Here is an 18,780-nt window from a genome sequence, read left to right on the forward strand (position 1 = left end):
GTCACACGACACCCCAATATGTGTTCAGCAACATGTACAGTGATACCCCACATGCATGGGTTTGTCATTTTTGGGGAGAACTAAAAGGCCACATTTGGGACGTGTGCATTTTTCTAATTGGAAATTAGATGTGTGGCCATCCTTCCAACCCCCCCCCCGTGTTAATTGGGATATTGTTGAACCCGGCCAATTCAATTTACCCCATCAAATCATACATTTTTTAAAATTAGACACCCCATGGGCATTTAATATGCCAGTATTTTAACTCTTTCCATGCGTGAATTGTTTTAAGCTAATGTGCTAATTTTAGGACTGGTGTATAGAGGGTTAAAAGGCATTTCTGGAGGCAGAGTGTCATTAAGGGGGTTAAAAGGTATTTCATAGAGCACTCTGCCTACAGAAATGCCTTATGCCCCCCATTTAACACCCCCCCAACTTACGGGTGCTTCTGATTCCCCGGTGTGGACTAGTCGGGGCAGTAGGTAGACGTCTACGCGATTCGCGTAGGCAACTTCCGCTGCAGCCGGAAGGAGGTGTGGTTAGCAGCGGGGGTTGTCTGCGTCCATCTTGCAGACCTTCCCTGGCTGTCAGTGAGAATTCCCCGCACCGAAACTCTCCTCACTGACAGCCGCTGCTAACCGCAACTCCTTCTTGCTGCAGCGAAAGTTGTCTACGCGAATCTGCTACACACCAGGGAGTAAGAAGCACCGCTAAGTTTGGGGGGGGGCATAAGACAGGAGGATCCAGGTCCCCTGCAACGCTGCGGGGGATCTGGATCTTAGTCTCATAGTCAAACCTAATTGAGGTCTGATTTTAAGACGACCCCAATAATAAGACAAGGGGTCGTCTTATAATCGCGCAAATATGGTACATCTGTTTTCAGACATTTAAAATTATATCATTCGAGGAAACTCCAAGATGTTAATCATTCTGTGCATTAAATGGCTCTTTGTGGAAGAGAAAAAAAGGGAATATTAATCAGAGATTACCTCAGAATGAATTGATATATACCCTTGACACAATTGATACAAGGATTTAATAATATATACACACACACTGATCAGCCATAACATTATGAGCACATGCCTAATACTGTTAAGGTCCCCTTTTTGTGGTATCTGGCACCAACACGTTAGCATTAGATCCTTTAATTCCTGTAAATTGGATGTGGAGCCTCTATGGATGCATTGTGGTGCCATGTGTTCTCCAGGTAAGTGACGCACACTCACCTGACCATCCACGTGATGCAAAAAAAACATGATTCATCAGACCAGGCCACCTTTTCCATTGCTCCGTGGTCCAGTTCTTATGCCCATGTGCCCATTGTACGTACTTTCGGCAGTGCGGGGTCAACATGGCACTCTGACTGGTCTGCAATGCATTGTGTGTTCTGACACCATTCTATAAAAGCAAGCATTACCTTTTTAGCAATTTGAGCTATGGTAGATAGTCCGTTGGATTTGACCGAACGGCCTTCGCCCACCACGTGAATCAATGAGCCTTGGCCGCCCATGACCCTGTCGCCGGTTCTCTGCTGTTCCTTCATGATTCATTGAACACCTTTTCCCCTCTTATCAACACAATTTGTGATTTGTCTTTCAAATCAGTATACCCATGAATTGTCATTACAGGCTTAATATAGTATCAACATGTATGCACAATCACATCTACTAAATAATTTTCCTTTAGGATGTGGCTTTAACAAAAACTATATCATTTTTGTTATTTTTACCAAGTCATGTAGTAGGATGTTTCTATGGTAGCCTAGTTATAGTATGTATGAATAAGTATGTGTGATTGAGGGAATGAATAAGTATCTGTAAATGAATATCTGTGAATGAGGGAATGAATGTTTGTGAATATGTGTGTGATTGCATGGATGTGTGAGTGGGGGGGAAGCATTGCACAGGGAGGCTGTTTGAGGATACCACAGGCAGGTTATTTGGGTGCAAAGGTGGCAAATCCTAAGCTTCAAATCTGGGTGTTGGACAGATGGTGTGAATGCAATCAGGATGCTAAGGAGGGGGATGCCTTAATTCACCAAGGGTGCTGGCAGGGTGCATCACATAAATAAATACGAAAGAGGGGGCTGGGAGAAATATACAATGTGGGGTTAGCAGGGAGCAATACACAAGGGTGTGGGGATATTAAGATGACCGCATCGGCCATGTATTCCAGGACACACAATTTTTACATTCTGCTGACCAGCCCAGAAAAAAATGCTGCCCTGCAGTATGGGTAGTGTATAGACTCATGGAAGGGACAAAGTAGTCAGATATACATCCCCCATACTGCAGGGCAGCATTTTAACTATGCTGGCAGCATCAGTACACAAGGAGGGCATAAATTGAATAAATTGAACTATGTAATTTTTACTTATCCAGAGATAAAACTCACTCCTAAATTTGTAGTCACTCCAAAGGACAAAACTTTCTAGGCCCAGAAATCAGTGATAGGAAAAGTTTTGTGTTATTTACTCTATTTCAAGCTGCATATTTTATTAAAAGGTATTAGTGGCACTAAATTGTGGCTTCAGGCATCCCGTGTATGATTACTTTTTTTTTAGTGTACTGATGTACTACCAGATTGGCATGGATGGTGGGCTGATTCAGTGGCGTAATGGGCCGGCCACTTGACTAGACTTTCCCCCTAGGCCGCAGGCTGCCAGCCCTCCCCTGCTGCCCCTTAAACCTGATTTGTGGAGATGATGCTATCTACACTGTCTGAGTTATGTACAAAATAATACAACAGAAATGTAGTAATTCCACTGAGCAGCCATTGGCCTGCTAGTGCTCTGTGTGTGTTTATATAATTCTGAAAGGGCCCCCTTGTTGTTGGTGTGTTAACACAAGTGTGTTATACTTGTAACGCATCTGACCATTATTCGCCCATGCTGTCTGCATTTAACGCCAGTTTTGGCTGCATGAAGCACCCAATCACTGACTTGAACTCACTTCCACTGAAGTCAATGTGAGTGTCAAATGCGCATGTATGTGACCTCCCCTAGAAACATTGGACAAAAGGACTTGGCTGAAGGAGAATTCCTTGCACTTGGGCGCTGCTTAGAAGGAGGTGTGTTAATGCATCTCTTTCAAAGCGGCTGCAGGAAAGCACACCAAATGTATTATGTACAGAGGTCGTACTGATAATACCCTGTATGCATTTGAATTTAACCAATTTAGTAACTGTTAATTTACGTATGAGATACTTTTCGAAAATTTAAAATGTACCTTTAAAACTAGGATCCCATTAGGGGACTGGAGAAATAATGTGTTGCAGGGGCAACCTAGAGTATTTGGCACCTGGGGCAGATCCTGTATGTGGCACACCCCCCTCACAAACACTTTAAAACTGCATAGCTTCTATCATTATATACTGAGGCAGACATTGACGGTGGTACAGCATAATACCTACCACTATATACTGAAGCAGACATTGATGGTGGTACAGCATAACACCTACCACTATATACTGAGGCAGACAATGACAGTGGTACAGCATAACACCTATCATTATATACTGAGGCAGACATTGACGGTGGTACAGCATAACTGGTATCATTATATACTAAGGCAGACATTGACGGGGTACAGCATAACTGTTATCATTATATACTAAGGCAGACATTGACGGGGTACAGCATAACACCTATCACTATATACTGAGGCAGACATTGACAGTGGTACAGCATAACTGTTATCATTATATACTAAGGCAGACATTGATGGGGTACAGCATAACACCTATCACTATATATACTGAGGCAGACATTGAAGGTTGTACAGCATAACACCTATCACTATATACTGAGGTAGACAATGATGGTGGTACAGCATAACACCTAACAATGTATACTTAGGCAGACATTGACGGTGGTACAGCATAACACCTAACAATGTATACTGAGGCAGACATTGACGGTGGTACAGCGTAATCCCTATCACTATACATTGAGCCAGACATTGGCAATAGTGCAGCATAACACCTATCACTATATACTGAGGAAGACAATGATGGTGGTACAGCATAACACCTGACACTGTATACTGAGGCAGACATTGACGGTGGTAGAGCGTAATCCCTATCACTATACATTGACCCAGACATTGGCAATAGTGCAGCATAACTCCTATCACTATATACTATGCCAAACATTGATGTGGTGTAGGCCTACCACTTCATTGTCTGGCTTAGTGATGCACCGAAACGAGAATTCTGGACTGAACCTGAAAATGCAGCATTTAACTGTCTGAAACCGAATATGACCCCCACCATAAAAAAAAATCTCACACTTTTATTTAAAGTAAGTAACACACCAAAATAGGACAAAAAATTCAATAACAATATTAATATATATATATATGATTGTTAACAGCAATCACACTCCTATCATGCCCAGGCATACCCAGATTCCAGCATGTACTAGCTGGCTTGGAATGATAGGAGTGTGATTGCTAACAGTAACCCCACTTCTATCATGTCCAGGTTCTAGCATGTACTGGTTGCCTGGGCCTGATAGGAGTGGGATTGCTGTTAGCAATCATATATATACCGTATTTGCTCGATTAACTCTACCTCCCCCCTCCTTCCTCTGGGGGCGGGGCCAGAGAAGTTGCTCGCACAGCCGGGCCCCTGCAGAAGTCTTCGAGTGGGAGATCTGCAGTTCAGGTGAGGGGGTGAGGGGTTTGAACGTGTGTGTGTGTGTGTATGTGTGATTAATGGAATGAATGAGTATTTAAATGTTTGTGAATGAGTGTGTGTGATAGCATGGATGTGTAAGGGGGGTGAGGGTGGTAGCATGGCATAGGGAGGCTGTAATCACACTTCTAACATCCCCAGGTTCCAGCATGTACTGGCTACCTTGGCTTGATAGGAGTGTGATTGCTGTTAGCAGTATATATATATCTCCAGAAATGCATTTTAACCCCCTATATGCCACTCAGCCCCATGATATGCCTTTTAACCCCCTATATGCCAGAGTGGCATATAGGGGTATAAGGCATATCATGGGGCAGAGGGGCATATAGGGGGTTAAAAGGCATATCATGGGGCACAGTGTCATAAAGGATGGTATAAGACATTTCTGGAGGCAGAGTGGCATATAGAGGGTTAAAAGGCACATCATGGGGCAGAGTGGCAAATAGGGGGGTATAAGGCATTTCTGGGGGCAGAGTGGCAAGCCTGGGGGCAGATGTGCATAACTGGGGGGGGGCAGGTTTGCAAATAAAAGGAAATAAAAAAAATATTTTTCTCAATCATAGCTTTTATTAAATATGAAAATTAGTTTACATGAATTAATATTTACTAGTAAAACTTTTTTCCTATAGGGTAGTCTTATATTCAGGCTTTTTGTTTTTTTCCTAAATTAATATTTTGATTTTGGGGGGTCGTCTTATAATCAGGGTCATATTATAATCAAGCAAATACGGTGTATATATATATATATATATATATATATATATATATTAATATTGTTATTATTATTGTTCACATGTGAACTCGGCACTGGAGGCATAGAATCAGACATACAAATCCCGTATTTGCAGGTATACAGTAATAATGTATGGAAACATAGCAAGAGATAAAACTAAAGGCATAGATGATAGGTTGCACAACCCAAAGCCAGCCCTGGCGTCCACACTGCCCACATAGAACCTGACCAGCACCCAGATTACACACATAGGACTTACCATCTTTGTCCCCAAACAGCCCAGCATGAGTCAACTTTGTCCCCAAACAGCCCGGCCTGTGCCATCTTGGTCCTCAAGGCTCAAACATCCTGCTTGTGCCACCTTTGCCTTTCCACAAATCAATTATACATCTATCATACACACAAACACTTTTACAGTCACTCACTAATTCACACTTTCAGTCACATAATTAATTCACACAATCATTTATTCTCACTCATTCACACAAATTTACACATTGTCAGGGTCCACTCTCTGCTGCCTGAACCCTGGCTATATCATACATGTGGCTGTTCCATCTTCTACCTCTAGTGGCCACCCTCCTCCCTCTGGAGTGCTCTGGAGCTCATCAGGTACAGCTGCGCCTCATTTGCCTGAGTGAAGCCCTGCCTTTATAAGACCTTTCCTGCCCTTCAGTCAGGGCCTTGGCATTGACGTTGAAGGACTGCTTTGCTCTGAGCCGCTTCCTGTACCCATGCCTGTGCCTGAACCCGTGCCTGTGCCTGAACCCGTGCCCCGTGCCCTCTGCTCGTTCCTGCCTGAGCCTGTGCCTGTTCCTGCCAGTGGGCCTCCGTTCCCGTCCGCCCTGCCAGTGGGCCTCCGTTCCCGTCCGCCCTGCCAGTGGGCCTCGCCTGTGCCTGAACCTGTGCCTGTACCTGCCTCAGCTCCCGTCTCTCTGCCTCAGTTCCCGAGCCTGTACCTGCCTCAGCTCCCGAGCCTGTACCTGCCTCAGCTCCCGTCTCTCTGCCTTAGCTCCCGAGCCTGTACCTGCCTCACTCCCATCTCTCTGCCTCAGCTCCCGAGCCTTTACCTGCCTCAGCTCCTGTCTTTCTGCCTCAGCTCCTGAGCCTGTACCTGCCTCACTCCCGTCTCTCTGCCTCAGCTCCCGAGCCTGTACCTGCCTCAGCTCCCGTCTCTCTGCCTTTCCAGTCCTGCTACTCTGTCTGTACCTATCTCTCTGTCACCATGCATAAAGGGGTACAGACAGAGTTCTCTGTATCCCCTGCACATGGACTCCTACCAGACCTGCTCGCCCGGGTCCTGCCACACATTTATTAATGCATTCTCACAAACTCATTATCTCCCTCATTCAGACAATTCATCCACACATTCATTCTCTCACTCATTCACACAATGCATCCACACATTCATTTATTCTCTCACTCATTCTCACTGTTTATTTATTCCAATATACTTACTTCCCTCTTTCTCACTATCTACCTTCCCCCTTTTCTACCCCCTTCTCACTATCTACCCCACTCTCCCTCGCTTCTCACTATCTACCCCCTCTCCCTCGCTTCTCACTATCTACCCCCTCTCCCTTGCTTCTCACTATCTATCCCCTCTCCCTCCCTTCTCACTATCTACCCCATCTCACTATCTACCCCCTCTCCTTTCTCACTATTTACCCCCTCTCCCTCCCCTCTAACTATCTACCCCCTCCCTCCCTTCACACTATCTACCCACCTCTAACTATCTACCCTCTCTCCCTCCCTTCTCACTATCTACCCCCCCCCCTCTCCCTCCCTTCTCACTATCTACCCCCCCTCTCCCTCCCTTCTCACTATCTACCCCCCTCTCCCTCCATTCTCACTATCTACCCCCCTCTCCCCCTTTTTAGTTAAAGGTTTTGGACTTACCATCCAGAAGTCGGTGGGAGCGCAACGCCTCCGTCTTCCTGCTCTGCTGCTGCTTCCTGCTCTGCCACTGCTGAGCGGCGGAATATGACATCATATTCCAGCGCTCAACATGACATGCCAGCACCGCGACGGAGTTAGAGGCTTCGCGAAGGAGACTGAGGGGCACCGAGCGGTTGCTACGCGGCCCTCTCTCTCCTACGTGTAAAAAAAAAGTGACGAGGCTGCCAGGGATCCGGGCAATCTGGGACATGTGGTCACCCGGGCCTGTGGCACCCCCCTGATGAGTGGCACCCAGGGCTGACCGCTACCCCCTGCCCCCCGCTAGGTACGCTACTGATGTGTTGCTTCATTTTAATTCGATTAAAGTCACCTATTATTAGGTGGTTTATGTATTTTAACAAATTCCAACTAATAATGGCATTGATTCAAATCATATCAACATAGAGCTCATATTTCAGATTACATAGCTGCATGGCATAATTTCAGTGGCTAAATCTTGACAATGCTCTGAGTTTGCACTGTGTGGTAATTAAATTACTTATTTGCTTTTGCTTCTATATATATATGTACTATATATACTGCTCTGTTTCTCAACAAGTCATTCATTCTTTTCTATGCCTTTAATCTTGCATTATTGAGAAACATGAATTGAGTTGCATTCAGCAAAAGCACCATCAAAAGTCTTCAGTATGCAGTCAGAATGTTTTAGTTAGGTGAATCAAGAGAGTTAGTGGACCTTCAGAGTTTGTTGAATAAAATAAGAGTTTGCAGAAGGTTTTGGTTTCAACTCACAGATATAAGTATACATTATGAAGATCCAACCCCTGTGATCTTCTGCTTGATTGGCCCCATAATGCACAAATGCACAAAATTCACCTCATGAATTGAAGCATGTATTATGCAGGACCAACTCGGACCTTCTTGGAGAGATTGACCCTTAATTGTACATAATTATTTCAGCCACATCTCCCTTTTTACTGAATAAACCCAAGATACTAGAGGATAAAATGTATTTCTCTTACTTTTTTTGTAATAACAAACAATACAAAACCAAATGGTGTAATAAATAATATCAAATATTATTAGTTGTTTTTCTTACCTGATTTTATAATTTTGTAAACAAATCTGGTTTATATTAATTTGCTATTTTTTCCATTTATGCAGAATCCATATTGCAGTCAGCATTTAAAGAATCAACTGAGTGGTCTTATTTTAGGAGTAAAGGATATTTATTTGATTTGAAAAGAAGAGAATTACTGACAATTTTCAACAAGGTACAAAATCTAGAAGACGAAATCAACAACATGACTCATGCTGTAAATGCTGAATCAGTGGCACAGTATATCAGTGATGTACAGGTATAGTTTTACTTGTTTATGTAATAAATACAATATGACCTGTTTGTGTAAACTTTTCACAAGGATTATACTTCTTAGTTGACAAACACGTAAAGAATGCTGGGATAAAGGCTAATAGCTGGAGAAAGCAACAATATGATTATGAAAATATGTGTCATCATTTATTTATATTTATAACACTTTGTAAAAACTAAGTCACAAATTACAAGATAAATTGTTGCATAAAACCTGTGACACAGGTGGAAAGTTGTGTCATAAGCATAAAATTAGTAGAACTAGTGGACAAAGTTGGTTAACTGTGTGTTTATTTAAACTTTGAGATTTGAGGGATTAACACTTTAACACCTTCAATCCATATAATGTATATACAGTTTTGCTTAAATCGTGAAATGTTGGCATTGATTTTGAAAATATGACTGATTATACAAGAAAATGGTCCTTTATTTAAGGCTAGTGATCATATGAAGCCATTTATTATCACATAGTTGTTTGGCTCCTTTTTAAATCATAATGATAACAGTTATTAGGTTGCAAATATGCATACTGCAACCATCCTTTCCCAGGGCCTGTGCATTGGATTTCGATATATAGAATTCCATATTTGTGTCCAGGATAATCATTTCAAGAAGCATGGGAAAACAAGAACCAAGTGGTTTAAATTCTTGCAGAAGCAAAACACACATGAAAGCAAATGGCTCAGCCTCATGGGAAGTGCAGTTAACAGTAGATAAAGCTGCAGATGTTAGCTGTGAACTACAATTCCCATGATGCTCAGCCAGCCTGACTGGGCATCATGGGAATCGTAATACACAACTAACACCTGTCACATCATCTGCTGTTAACAACAGTTCACATGAGGCTCAGCCAGACATACTGCTTTCATGAGGCTGGCTGAGCATCATGGGAAGTTAAGTGAAGAGTAAAGCTACAGATGCTAGCTGTGAACTACAATTCCCATGATTCTCAGAAAGCCAGGTGTCCACCATAATGCTGGCTGAGAATCATTGGAAGAGTAGTCCACAGCAGCAGAGATTTTCCCTACGTATAGTGGCAGTACAATTGGGTTTGTTCTTTCCCCCGGACAAGAGCCCTGATAGATATAAAGAGTTAAAAAGCCCTCCCACTTACCTATAAAAGACGATAGAAACGACCCTTTGTCAGTTCTTTCTTGTCCCTTGCGGGACAAGCAGCTCCTAGGAGTCATCTTCTTTGTGGTGCGGCACACGGGTTGTTGCCAGGGGGTCGAGAGGAGGTTTGCAGAGAAGACGCTTCCCGGGTGGGAGTTTAGTGGCACGCGCCTCGTAACTCTGTTACAGAGACAGCGTACGCTTCCGTTTTTCAGGCGGCTGAGGAGAAGCATGTGCAGTAGGTGGAACGCACGCCCGGGTGGCTATGCGTTCCACCATTGATCCGATCACGCGATTAACCATGCGCAGAACGAATCATCTTTTGGGCAGCCTATTTAAGGCTGTGCAAATCTGATTGACCACAAGAGAATGTGTCAGGTCAGGTTACCGTGCCACCTATCCCCCACGAAAGTGTTTAGCTCTTCAGGATATTTCAGGGGTTTATCTACTAAGATGCTGAATCCTTCATCTCCAGATAAAGACAATCCAGCTCCTCCTGTTAAAAAAGCCTCATGTAAATATAGGCATTTAGCTTGTGCTGAGCGCGTATTGCCGCTTCCTGATGGATACAGGAAAAAGACTTGCCAACAGCGTGCGGCTGACGCCATGGCTAAGGAAAGACAAAAGGATATGCAATCCTTTTTAATGTTGGTTCCAGGATAATCTGGCACAGACATTTCAAGCTTTTAAAGATGCGGCAAAGCCTCCTCTGTAGGATTTACCGGAGAAAAACGCAAAAGGCATTTGTCTTCATCTTCAGACCGGTCCTCTGGAGAGTGTTCACGTTCCTCAGTTGATGCTTCTAGCTCCTATGATTCAGAAGAAGAATCAGGTTTTCCTTCTCAGGAACTCAGCAAATTTATTAAAGAGGTTAATCACCTTTTTCAGACTAATCCAGAATCTAAAAAGAAGGGTTTTCCTATCTTTCCTAAAATTATGGAATTGGTGCAGAGGGATTGGAATAATCCGAACAAAATAGCTTTCATCTCCAAGCACTTTAAACAGATTTTTAAATTGCAAGAAGAAGTGGGAGGAACTTCCTAGAGTTGATGGACGCAATGGATAACAGAGCAGAAACTGCTGGTAGGAGGATTTTTCAAGCAGCCGGTTTCCAATGTAAAGCAGCATCAGCAGGGGCAGCGGTGGCCAGAGCACAGGGGCTTTGGATACAGCAGCTAGAAGATAATTTCCTGGAGGAAGCAGACAAAGAGGTTACTTACCTTTATGAAGAATTTAAGATTATCCAATGAATATTTGTGTGACACTATGGAAGACGTCGTTAAGCTCTCTAGAAATATGGGTCTTTCATCTGTAGCCAGACGTGCTGTGTGGTTTAGATCCTGGAATGCGGATACAGCATCAAAGGCAGCATTGAGTCTCCATTAGAAGATCTCATCAAACAAATGTCAGACACAAAGAAAGCGCTTCCTCAAGATTTTAGGCCAAGGTGGAATCGGAGATATCCATATAACAAGCAGAGATATGCCAGAGCGTCAGATAAATCTTCTTCCTTTTGGAGACAAAACAAGGAAGGAAGATTCCAGACTAAACATATCAGACAAGACAAGCCGAGAAGATTCTGACAGAGTGGGAGGTTGCCTTCAACTGTTCCAGGAAGCGTGGTTTCAAACTACAAACAACTCTTTTATCAGACAGATAGTGTCTGTAGGCTACAAGATCAGATTTTTCAAAGCTCCCCGCAACCGCTTCCTTTGTTCGTCTTACCTTTCTGTACGGAAGAACGGAACCTTAAGGGCATCAGTTTCTGGCAACCTCCTGGGAAAAGGAGTCATCGAACAAGCTCCCAAAGATCAGTATTTCCGGGGAGTATACTCTAGTTTCTTTCTGGTCCCCAAACCAGATGGTTCGTGTCGCCCAGTCTTGGATCTAAAAGCCATCAATCAATGTATCCCTTATCAACGTTTCAGAATGGAAACAATCTTTAAAGTCACCGAGATTATTCAAAAAGGAGATTTCATGGTTACTTTGGATCTCAAAGATGCCTACCTGCACGTTCCCAATGCAATAAATTCAAGAAAATATTTGAGATTCATTATATAGACAAAGAGAGCTCTACCCTTCGGCCCCTCCACTGCCCCTCTGATTTTCACAAAGCTTCTCAGTCCTTTACTTCAATGACTGGTTAGTGAAGGCTTCTTCTCCGTCGCAACTCCTCTTCAACATACAATAGCATTTTTAGAAAGCCATGGATGGATTATAAATACAGCGAAATCCAATCTAACTCCTGCCACAAGAATCAAGTTCCTGGGTCTTATTGTGGACTCTCTTTCACTTCGCCTGCACCTTCCCTCCCAGATGATAAAGCAAATAAATCAAGCTCCTCTGTGCTCAGTCAGGAACGCTATGAGTCTTCTTGGTCTGCTTACGGCAACTATACCAGCAGTACGTTGGACACGGGCAAGGATGAGACCTCTTCAGTGGCAAATCCTTTCCAGCTGGTCCAAGACAAATGAAAGTTTGGATTCAAGCATTCTTATTCCAAAAGATGTTTTGTAGCAGCTAAATTGGTGGAAAATAAAAAAGAATCTTTCCAGTGACCTCTGCTTTCAGCCAGACCGATGCGTCACAAATAGGTTGGGGAGCTCACCTGCAGTTCCGCATGGCTCAGGGGAAGTGGTCGCCAAAGGAGTCAATGCAATCCTCCAACTACAGGGAACTGAGTGCAGTGTTCCAAGCCCTACAAGCATTCCAACCATGGATAAAGCACAAGTCTGTGAGAATTCAGTCGAACAATGTTACCACAGTGTCCTATCTCAACAGGCACAGGGGCACAAAGATTTGGAAACCCTTGCCCTTACACCCCTTTCTCCCCATCTGTTACCTCCATCCTTCTTCCTTCATCCGCCATCCTGTGGTGGGAGCGTGAGGTCTGTCACTTCAGACCTCTGCTTTAGTGCTACCTCGTCACTACACGCTAGCTATTGATGCAGAGCGTGGGGGTATGACATCATATCCCCGTGCTCGGCATCATTTGCCAGCGCATAGTGATTAGGGAGCAGTAGTGACAAACCTCTGCGTTTAATGCCGCTCAGCATGAAACGCCGGCACGGCAACGGAGTCACGGAGAGTGAGGGGCGCCGAGCGGTTGCTGAAAACCTCACGAGCAACCGCTCAGCGCCCCTGCCCGGGACTTTAATTAAAGCATCGGGTTTTTTTGTTGTTTTAACTTTATTTAACATCCTCCATGTTAAATAAAGTAAAAAAAAAAATATTTAACATGGAGGATTTAAATAAAGTAAAAAAAAAAAACCAAAACAAAAAAAACCAAAGTTTTAATTTAAGTGCCGGGCAGGCGCCCCTGTTGCCATGGCGCCCTGTGCATGGCGCCCCACACAGGTCGCACACCCCTAAGGCCGGCCCTGAAAACAAGTTAAGCAATCAATTTCACAGCAATCAATGCTATAGTGTCAAATGTCAATACAGTAATACATCACAGAGCCAATTAGCGGCGGTTCATGCTGAGCGGCACCACAACGGAGTCACGGAGAGTGAGGGGAGCCGAGCGGTTGCTGAAAACTTCACGAGCAACCGCTCGGCGCCCCTGCCCGGGACTTAAATTAAAGCATCTTTTTTTTTTGTTGTTGTTTTAACTTTATTTAACATCCAGAGCAGCAGAGCGAGAAGACGGACGCCTCCCGCTCCCACCGCAGGACTCAACAAGGTAAGTAAGGATAATGAGAAGTAGGGAGAGGCGTGAGGGGAAGGCGGTGAGAAGGGGCAGGGGGGGCAGTGAGAAGGGGCAGGGGGCAGTGAGATGGGGCAGTGAGAAGGGGCAGGGGGCAGTGAGATGGGGCAGAGGTGGTAGATAGTGAGAAAGGGGAGTTTTCTGACAATATTTTTTTCCTTTGCTTTTTTGGGATGGGGGGGCGCCACAGGAGTAGTCCGCACAGGGCACCAGAACACTTAAGGCCGGCTCTGCTTGTTTTACACAAACATACATACATACATACATACATATAAGTTTACTAGGGCTGCAACAACTATTTGATAATAATCGATAATGAAAATCGTTGCCAACGACTTTCATTATCGATTTTTATCGATTATAAAATGAGGGTTTTTTTTAGAGCAAATGCTCTGAAAAACACCCCTCGTTTTATAATCGGTTTGTGACTCAAAGCAGCAGTTCCTACTTACCAGTCCCTCCCTGCAATCACTGCCGGAGAAAGAAAGGGGTGGGGCCAACCGGCAGTGACTGCAGCGAGGGACAGGGGGGAAGAAAGGGGTGGGGCAAATGGCCGATTGGCTCCGCCCATTTCCTGTAGCATCCACATGACTGTGATACTCTAACTGTGATTATAAAATTAATATTTGGGCTGCTGAAAGTTAGGGGAGGTGGGGGTTAATTTAGGGGCAGTTATAGTTAATGGGGTGTTTATGGTTAATTTAGGGGCAGTTATAGTTAATGGGGTGTTTAGGGTTAATTTAGTGGCAGTTGTGGTTGAAGGGGTCTTCAGGGTTAATTTAGGGGCAGTTGTGGTTGATGGGGTGTTTAGGATTAATTTAGGAGCAGTTGTTGTTGATGGAGTCTTCAGGGTTAATTTAGGGGCAGTTGTTGATAGGGTCTTCCGGGTTAATTTAGGGGCAGTTGTGGTTGATGGGGTCTTCAGGGTTAATTTTGGGGCAGTTGTGGTTGATGGGGTCTTCAGGGTTAATTTAGGGGCAGTTGTGGTTGATGGGGTCTTCAGGGTTAATTTAGGGGCAGTTGTGGTTGATGGGGTCTTCTCTTCAGAATTAATTTAATGCTGAGGACTGAGGGCTAATTTTATTAATTTAATAAGGTTAACTTAAGGTGCAGTTAGAGGCAAAGAGGGGCAGACTGAGGGGAATCTAAATCCTGGGGACAGTGAATATTAACCCTGTATTTATTTATAAAAGTATTGTCTGTGAATGTGTCTGCAAATCTATGAGTGCACTATGGCATATCAGGGGGTATACGGCATACCTGGGGAGGACGGAGTGACATATCAGGGGGTATAAGGCATACTGGGGTATATAAGGAATATGTGGGGAGGGCAGTGTGGCATGTCTGGGAGGGCAGTGTGGCAAGCCAGGGCTCAAATGTGCATAACTGGGCGGGCAGGTTGGAAAATAAAAACAAGAAATGCATTTTTATCAAAGCTTTTTTTATTCTGCCATTTGCTTTTAACATCCTACGTTACTTTATTAAATTATTTTAAATAAATACAAAATTTACTTTTTTTAATCCGATTAATCGAAAAAATAATCGATTATGAAAATAATCGTTGGTTGCAGCCCAAAGTTTACACACATAACTATTTTCTATCTGCTGTACATTGGGGTTGACTGATACTTAAAGAGAGGTCTTTCACATTGTTGTATAACATGCCTGATGAAGGGACCTGAGAGGTCTTGAAAGTTTGCAATCTATATTTACTCAGTTAGCCAATAAAGGTATCATTCAAACTCCACTTGTCTCCTGTCTGCTGTAGTAAGAGTTATGTATTAAAGTTTTGCTTGATGAAATTGCTGTGTGCTGTGCTTTCATTCCGTATCCTCGTTGATTGGGCAAAACAGGTTGTTATCAATGACCGGGACGTTCTATAAGCTAAGATGCTATGCTTCTCTGAAGAAGTGAGTTTTGAGATGTTTCTTGAATGTTGGGAGGGAGGGTAAAAGCTGAAGGTTCGATGGAAGTAGGTTTCAGAGATATGGAACAGCAAGAGTGAAATCTTGTAGATGGGAAAAAGAAAGAGATAAGGGATGAGGAGAGTCTTAGCCCATGGGAAGAATGTAAAGATCGAGTAGTGGAGTATTTGTTTATTAGTGCAGTGTTATAGAGGGCCTTATATGTTAGTACCAGGATTTTGAATGAGTGGCATGCAAGGAAGATAAACTTAGCAGCAGCATTTAGGGCAGACTGCAGAGGATAGAATTGAGACAATGGCAACCAGAAGAGTGTTGCAGTAGTCAAGATGGGTAATAATAAGTGAATGTTTTTGTGGATTCCACCCTGACAATTATTCAATGTCATATCTGCCTGCAGCTACTAGTGGCAACCCTTTCCTCTCAGGAGCACCCCTTTCTAATTACTTGGGACAGCTGAGCCACGTTACCTAAGTTTAGCCCTGCCCTTATATACCTGCTCTGCCCTTAAGTCTGGGCCTTTGCATTACAGTTCATCTACCTGCTGCCTGGCCCAGTTCTCCTGCTACGGTATTCTAATTCTGATTAGAATATTAGACTTGAGAAGTGACATTTTGCTTTAGCAGAGAGCAAGTCATTGAAGACTTTTGTTAGAGCCTTTTCAGTAGAGTGAATGGGTTTACAACCAGACTGTAGAGGGTCAAGTAGGGAATTAGAAGAGAGGAAAGAGAGGATTGTACACAATCCGTTCAAGCAACTTAGAGGTAAAAGGAAGCAGTAGTTTGTCAGACAAGTGGGATGTAAGGAAGGATTTTTTTAGAATGGGTGTGATTAGCACAAGCTTGAAGGTAGTTGGTACAGTTCCAGATGATCAAGAACGATTAAATAGGTGGGTAAGTGATGGACCAAGGGATAGACATAGAGACTTTGTGAGATGTGATGGGGTCAAGGGGACTGGTTGTTGGATTAGAGGAAGAAAGAAGAGTGTCGAGCTCTTCTTCAGTTGTAGGGATAAAGGCAGCATGTGTAGTAGCATGTGTAGTATATTTCTATAATCTAGAGACATAACTGAGCAAATGTTCATGGATTTCTCTGCAGCATCCTGGGTAAAATGCGACCCTGAAGTATTTGTGAAAAATGTAAAGAAAATTAATGCTATGGCAGAGTTTAGTGGTAAATTGTCTTTCCTGCTTTCCAGAAATGTGTAACTTTTGGGAGTATTTTTCATTGGTGGGCTGCTAAATGTATACATTATTAACCCTTAACGTCCAGTGATGGGCCTGGCATGTCATACACAAATAGTCAGGTAACGACCAATGAAGTGCCTGGCACGTCATGGCATTGAAGAAGCTTAGAAAGTGATCAAGACCACTTTCTTCGCTTAAACGGTGTTGCTGTAATGCTTTGATGTTGAGGCATCTTGTTCTTGGGTTGAACCTTGGCTTAGTGATAGAGTACAGAGAGTTGTTATAAATCTTCAAGCTGAACAAAAGTGGTAAGTGGTGTTCCTCAGGGCTCTGTTCTGGGACCAATTTTATTCAACATATTTATAAATGACCTTGCAATAGGCGTTGAAAGTCATGTTTCCGTGTTTGCAGATGACACTAAACTCTGTAATGTAATACAATGTGAGCAGGATATTACTTTGCTGCAGAGGGATTTAGGGGGACCGGGCACACAAACGGCAGATGAAATTTAATGTAGATTAAGTCATGCACTTCGGGGTAAGGAATGCACAAGCAATTTACACCCTAAATGGTAGTGAATTAGGGATAACAACAAATTAGAAGGATTTTGGAACTGTTATAGACAACAAACTAGGAAACAATGTGCAATGTCAGTCAGCTAAGGCCAGTAAGGTATTGTCATGTATAAAAAGGGGCATCAATTCGCGGGATAAAAATATAATTTTGCCCCTTTATAAATCAATGGTAAGACCACACCTTGAGTATGCTGTGCAATTTTGGTCACCTATTCTAAAGAAGGATTTTATAGCACTGGAAAAGGTTCAGAGGCAGGCTACAAAATTAATAAAAGGAATGGAACACTTTAGTTATGAAGAAAGGTTAATTAATTTAAATCTGTTTAGTTTAGAAAAACGGCGCCTCAGAGGGGATATGATAGCATTATATAAATATATTCGGGGCCAATACAAACCATTGTGTGGAAATCTATTCATAAACAGGACTATGCATAGGAGAGATTTAGTCTAAGGCTAAGGAAGATTTAGTCTAAGGAAATAAACAGAAATGGGAAAGGCTGAACTTGTTTTTCAGCCTATCTATGTAACACCGAGCTTGGCATCAAGCACCGGGACCTCAACGTCCACTGAATGGCGGCAGACGTCCCTTTTTAAAAGAGTTTAGGGGGTGTTCAATGATCGCCTCCTAAACTTCAATGGTGTAGCTGAGATGCCTCGATAGCGAGGCATTCAGAAACACCAAACACCCACCACAGGATGCGCTGTCCTTTAAAAAAAAATTGGAAAAAGTTGGAACAGTTTCCAAGACGGTCTTTCCAGACCCTCTTGAGAACTCTGGTACTGCATTCAACTATGCAAGTCAATGGAGCCCAGTAGCTAAAAAAAAAAATGTGGTAACATTTAATAGTTACGCAGTGATCTCACCATCAGGGGAACCATCCAGTTCCAGCAAAATGTAAAAAAAAAAGTCCAAAAATTAAAAAATAAAGTTTATTATTTGGAGTAAGCGCTAAAATTAGTGCTGTATCTTCCCAAAACTCTTGACATGGAAAGAGTTAAAATAAAAGCATTTCAAATACCCAAGTGGTGTCTACTTAAAAAAAAAATGAATGGTTTGATGGGGTAAATTGTAGTGGCCAGGTTCAAAGATAGGGCATAGGCACAGACTGACCAAAATGGGAAAAAAAACACATTTCCAAAATGTAGCCTTTTAGCTAAACAGCAGACAAACCCATGCATGGGGGTATCACTGTAATCAAAAGTTTGACAGTGACATTTACCAGGAGCTGTAAATTCAATTTGTGTGATAAAAAATTATTTAAAAAAAATACTGTTACGGCTCCAGCCGCGTGTCAGCAGCCGCGAGGTAGGGGGAGACCCCCCGCTTCGGTCCGGCGGTCGCTGCTGCCGCGAAGAGAGGGGAGACCCCCCCGCTTCGGACCAGCAGCAGCAAGCTCCGCGAAGAAGGGGGAGACCCCCCGCCTCTGCACGGCAGCCCCAGCCGCAACTGCCGCGGGGAAGAGGGAGACCCCCTGCTTCCGCACGGCAGCCCCAGCCACAGCCACCGCGCAGAAGGGGAAGACCTCCCTCGTCTACCCAGCAGCCGCAGCCACCACGGAGAAGGGGGAGACCTCC

The sequence above is a fragment of the Spea bombifrons genome, chromosome 3 (genome assembly GCF_027358695.1).
Source record: "Spea bombifrons isolate aSpeBom1 chromosome 3, aSpeBom1.2.pri, whole genome shotgun sequence".
In the NCBI taxonomy this organism is placed as follows: Eukaryota; Metazoa; Chordata; class Amphibia; order Anura; family Pelobatidae; genus Spea; species Spea bombifrons.